Here is a 5,818-nt window from a genome sequence, read left to right on the forward strand (position 1 = left end):
GCTACAGTGAGTTGGCATGACGTCCCTATGGAATGAAATGACGCCCTTGCGGAAGTAAAGTGCAAGTGTACACACGAATATACTGCCGAGTTCTATTTTTCACTGATTCTGATGAGCATCAGCCCCCAGGCCACTCAGGGCAGAGGGTGTGACTGTACCTGTGAACCCCTGAGGTCATCCCAGGCATTCTCTTCATGCATCACTTCCTGGCACAGTCACCTTTGGAAGTTCTGCCAGCTCCCGGCTCAGGGAGCCCCGGGGAGGGAGGAGCCAGCAGAGCAGGGGACCCCACCTGGGACCCCAGATCCATCCCCGTCCATTCCACTCTGGTTCTCCTCAAGCTAAAGGGCCAGAGAGGAGGAGGGGAGCTCTCGGGAGGAAAGCAGCCCAGCTCTGGCCCTCCAGGCTCTTCTGCAAGTGACAGAATGAAGGCGGAAGGGTCCTGGTGGGAGAAAAAGTCCCTCTTTGTCCCCACCCTTGCAGTTTGTGTGAGCACCTGATGACCCTGCCTCCTGGGTCTTCTAAATGCCGAGCATCTGATAACTCCTGTGCATTGTTTTAGCATCACACTTCTCTGTCCAGCAAGAGGGAGACAAAGCACCCGGTGGGCACAGGCCTGTGAGAACCACTAAGAAGGCCGCAGGGAACGGCCTTTCACCCACACAGCCAGGCCGCGCCGAGTGGCAGGGGTCGCCGAGCGGCAGGGGTCTCCGGGCCAGCCTAGCCAGAACAGGAAAGAGAAGTCCAGATGATTTCCTGGTATGGATGGGCCTCCGTAGCTCTGGGGCAGGACTGGGTGGGCAGGCTGGGTGGTCTCAGTCACCAAGGAGCAGCATTTAAAGCCACAGGGAGCAGAAGAGTGGGGAACAGGTGAAAATGAGACCCACCCCCGCACGGAACAGGGCCTTCAAGGGAACCCGGGAGAGAATGTTCCAGGAGTCAGGGAAGCCGGTCTGCATTGGTACCAGCTGCACGGTCTTGGGAATTCATGCAAACCTTCCCATAAAAGGGGGTGTCACACGGGGGACACCTGGTGCACCCTCAGAAGCCCCTCTGCCCGGCAATGTCATTCATCTCCGAGTCTCTTTCAACTGTCACTCCTGGCCAGCCTTCCCGGCACACTGCCAGGCGTTGTTTCCCACACGATGCCTTGACCCAGGGGGGTCAGTGGGATTCTAGAATCTCCTGGACCCATCCTCATGCCCCACCCGCTGCATAACGTGATGCCGACACATAACGTGGTTCCGACAGGGCCCTTCTTGTTCCTGCTCCTGCTAAGTTTATTTCTTCCTAATTTTAGCCTTGCCCATGGTCGATTCCATATTCTTCCAGCTTTGATTCGGACTGCAAATTTGATCCATACCAGAACGCTGTCAAAGGCTTGGTTCTAGAACTGGCAGCAAGCACTGGCCAGGGCCTGGGAGAGTCAATCAGGGCCAGAGTCCGCACGCAGCCTCCGTTCCTGAGGCTGGTCCTCCAAATGGCAATGGGGCACAGAGTTGTCTTCCCTTGAATATTTATCGGGTTATCACTCTGACAACAAGATCCACAATTAAAACGAGGTTGCTTACTTTCATTCACTCACTCACCCACCCATTCACTGGTTCGCTCATTCATTCACTCAGCGTGCATTGGGCTCCCCGCCCACACTGTGCCAGGAGCTACCGTCCTGTCCTGGGCCACACCTGAAGAGATGCGGTCCCCACCTGGTGTCAGATGCTTTGGGCCCCACCCCCGATCCTCCTGACCTACTTCTTGCCTCAGCTCCACTCTGGCAGCCAGCTGTGCCCAGGTGGAGCCTGGCAGCCCTTTGCCTCAGTGGCCCCAGGTGTCTCTGCCCTGAATTTCTTCGTCACCTCTGCAAGGGGCTGTCACAACCATCTAGAACACACATAAACCTTCAAATGACAGACCACTCACATGCCCTAGGACAAGCCTTGACCAGCGGTGACAGGAGGTGAAGGGCATACCCTCCCTTCTTGGCGTCTCCCCTCTCAGACGCCCCTCCACCTGTCCACAAAGGGTCCCAGCAGAGCGTCTTTCCCATCTCGCTTTTCCATCTGTTCCCCATAACTGCCTCCAAGAATAAATCACAGGGGAGCAAACTCTTGCTCTTTAGGGAGATGGCTAAGGCCTCCCCAAAGGGCTCACAGCCTAGTGGGATGGACAGAGTTACCCCAAACCATTACTTACCAAACATGTGCTGACCGGAGTGTTTTTATTTGTGACGTGGAGGCACAGAGGAAAGAGACTCCAGCTCCATCAGGGGTGGTCGAAGGGCAGGGGAAGGTTGACCTGCATCTTGGGTGGGAGCGGAAGCAAAGCTGAAGAGGAAGCGGGCTGGGAGGGACAGACATTCTAGACCGAGTGTTCAAAGGCCAGGAAACAGGCCCCACGGTGCCAGAGGTCTTGGCTGGGCCCAGACCCACGCGAAAGGGTTTGCTGGACCTGGCTGATGTGAGTTTGGGAATAGAAGGCAGGGCCTGGCCCAAAGTGACCATGAAGGAGTGTGGTTTCATGCAAAGGGGGACTAACTGCCTGAGGATTTGGGCACAGAGGAGGCACCACCAAGTTTGTATGTCACTCGGACGGAGCCTTGCTCTTCAGTGTGGTCCAGGCCAGGGAGCTTTGGTGCCACGGGGGAGCTGGTTAGAAATGCAGACTCTCAGGCCTCATTCGCCCCAGACTCAAGGGACCAAAACCTGCATTTTAATCAGGGCCCAGGGAGTTTCAGTCCACGTTACAATGTGAGCAGTCCCATCCCAGCCACTCGGCAGGGGGTGCTTCTGACTGGGGTGCTTCTGACTGGGGTGGGGTGGGGGTGGGGCACTGGAGTTCTGCCAGGGCTCTGCTGGGAGACGTGAGGGGGCAGAAGGTTCGGTAGCACCTGCTAAGGAATCTGGCAGGGTGACATGGAGGAAAGAATCCAGGACACCTTGCCAGTCTCATCAAGGGCGGGGTGACATAACTCAGGGAAACGCAGGGTGAGTCCAGCTTGGAGGGGTGGGTGGTGAGTTCTCCTGGGATGAGCCACATTCAAGGTGCCTAGTGATGATGGGTCTGGGACTTGAAAACCAGAGGGGTTCTTTGGGGGCGGGCCCATTTGGGCCAACTGCTGGCTTGGGGTCCTGGCTGTGCTCTAAGTCTTCACAAACGACCTGCTGACTGACCCGACCTAAACTGGGGTCAGGGATCAAGGTCCGCATGACAAGACTGAAATTTCTAGAAAAAAAATGCTCCTTTCATTTGTGCCTTATATCAGGACTTCAGAGCGCTCCCCGCAAATAGCTCCCCTTTCGCTAGCCAGGCGCTGAGTTGGGAGTTAAGCAGTGAGAAAAAGAGGGCGCAGGCTGTCGCCATCAGGGCGGGGGAGCTGGGCTGAGAGCTGGGCTGAGGGCTCGGCCTGAGGTCCCTCAGCCCAGTCGGTTTGTTAATGCTGGGCCCTCGGATCAGGCAGATCTGGGCACCCAAACCCACAGCTCCGCCCACAGGGCAGGCCCCCTTCCAGCAGGCCGCTCCCGCTTAGTTCCGCACCTGCTCCTCCGAATCTGCCAATCACAGGGCCACGCCCCCTTCCCAGGGGCAGCGTGGGAAAGATAAGGAGTAAAGGAGGGGGCTCTTGCGATGCCCCATCTCAGGAGGGACACAAAGGTTAGGTCACCACACAGCTCACTCTGCTTCCCTGCAGGCCCCGGGCATCTTCGTGTTGGCTCACCTGGGCCTGGAGACCTGACGCCCTTCCCCACCCCAGCGCAGTTGCAAGACCACGCCCCTTCCCGTCCGTGGTGCTGAGTGAGGTGAGGTCCCAGAGCCGCAGCGCCCCCAGCTCCAGGCCTCACTTAGGGCTATGCTGGAGGTTCCAGTCTGTCTCCCACTGGTAGTGTGTTCCCAGAAGCGCTGTGGAACCCTCCTGGAGATGGGGGGGTGGGCGGTGGGCGGGCCTCAGGGGTCCTGATGTCCACTTCCCCATCCCGGCTGGGGCTCTCGGGTAAGTCTGAGCCACCTCCCCGAGTGGAGTAGATGGTTCCTGCCCTAGCTGATTTCTTCTCCCATCTTTTTTTAAATTAATTTTTTAATGTTTTAATTTTTTATCTCTTTTATTGTTGTTCACTGAAAAAGCAGCTTCTGAGATTCCTTATGCCAGCCGTCTCATTGGAAGAAAAACAGTGGATTCTATGGACCTCCTCATCTGAACAGAATACTGGGACATTGATCAGTGGTTTCCAAACTTGCCTAAGGATCTCGGGTGCTTGTTTAAATGCAGGTTTCCAGGCTCTCTCAGGGACTAACACAGATTAGTTTACAGTCTTGCTGCTCCTGTGTTGGAAGGCGTCCGCCTAGGCTGAGAGCTTATTCTTATGAGCCAAGAATGCAGAGCCCTGGGTCCTGCCCAGCCCTGGGAAGGCAGAACCTGCCTTTTCTCGAGATGTCCCTGGGACTTGCCCTCCGCCAACAGTCTGGGAGGCGCTGCCCTCCAGCAGCGGTTCTGGGGCGTGGCTGCACCTTTGCACTTTGGGATCCCGCCAAGTCCTCAGAAGAGAGAGCAAACCCCCTCACGCCTGGGGCTCAGGGAGGCTTCCGGGTGGTCTGCGGCGGCCCCGGTGTTGTGTACCATGTTTACTTTCAGATGTCTGCTAAAGTTTAATAAACGCAAAGAAAAGTGTGCACATCGCGGTCAGCTCCCTGGGCTTTCCCCAATGGGCCCCACCCCTGTGACCCAGACCAGGGATCAAAGCATGATCTGTACCCAGGACCGTGTAGACTCCCTGCCTGTCATCACCCCTCACCCCTCACCCTTCCAAAGGTAACCAAATACTGACTTCTCACAGCTGGGTTTGGCCTGCGTTGTTCTTGCTGTAAGCAGGTCAGACGATCTGTCCTCTTCCATGTGTGGGTCTGTCGTTGGCTGGTGTGCACTCCTGCGGCATTGGGTGTGCTGTGGTTGATCCAACCCCACCGCTGGACAGAAGTCCCTGGTGTGGACACGCCACCTCTACCCTTCCGCTGCCCGTGGGCCTCGGGTTGCTTCCCGTTTGGCTCCATCGTGAACGTGGCACCTGTGTTTCTGAACAGTTCCCATGGCGATTTTAATGTCCAGCCAGGTTTGAGAGCCACCGGCCCACACGATGCCACCACACCTGTTGGGCTGGAAACAAGTGTGACCTTGGCCACGAAGCAGCTGGTAGGCACCTCCACCTGGACCTTCAGGGCAGTGAGTGCTCAGCATACACTGTGTGGCCTGTACACAGCGTAGGCACAGCGAGCCCCTCTTACCAGGGAATAGCAAGGACCCTCCCCGCACGTCCAGGCTCCCAGATGCAAGCTGGAGGCCGACCTTGCAGACTTTCTAGGAGAGCAGTCTGGTTGTGGTGACACTCTTCTGCACACGGTGTCAGCCCCGACCCTGCAGAGGCCCAGCGCAGTGTGAAAGCCGCGCTCAGTTCCCAGACACTTCTCACTGACCCGAGGCTCTGTGTCCTCAGTGCTGCCTGAATGCTCTGCCCTCAGGCAACCCAGCTGTCCCTGCTCTTGCTCAGCGTTTGTTAGCTTCCTGGGGGTGGGCTATGATGGGGGGCGGGTGGTCAGAAAATCCCCGTCCTTCTTACCACTCTGGTAATTCATCAGAAAATGTATCTTATTCGGAATCCAAGTGCTCCCAAAGTAGGAAATCTTGGAGCAACTAACTCATCATGTGTCAGAAATGAAAGTACTCCCTATTCATTTTTAAAGAATTTTCGAAAACCCCACTAGAATTCCTAACCACAGCCATCAGGCTAAAAAACACACATACACGTTGGGAGGTTGTCACACACCGAAT

The 5,818-nt window shown here is 56.5% G+C and overlaps 1 long non-coding RNA gene across 2 annotated transcripts; it reads right to left on the reverse strand.

Moving 5' to 3' along the window:
* LOC118984850 (uncharacterized) lies at nucleotides 1-4,909 on the reverse strand. Of its 2 annotated transcripts, none has more exons than XR_005066003.1 (3): nucleotides 4,821-4,909; nucleotides 2,194-2,301; nucleotides 1-1,533 (listed from the first exon to the last, which is right to left on the reverse strand). It is a non-coding gene; the product is annotated as an uncharacterized LOC118984850 (long non-coding RNA). The 2 variants fall into 2 exon arrangements; XR_005066002.1 differs by having other exon boundaries at nucleotides 2,194-2,340; nucleotides 4,821-4,898.
* Nucleotides 4,910-5,818: the final 909 nt, after the last annotated feature.

This window comes from Sturnira hondurensis, unplaced genomic scaffold, assembly GCF_014824575.4.
Source record: "Sturnira hondurensis isolate 20B ecotype Veracruz unplaced genomic scaffold, ASM1482457v3 Scaffold0003874, whole genome shotgun sequence".
In the NCBI taxonomy this organism is placed as follows: domain Eukaryota; kingdom Metazoa; phylum Chordata; class Mammalia; order Chiroptera; family Phyllostomidae; genus Sturnira; species Sturnira hondurensis.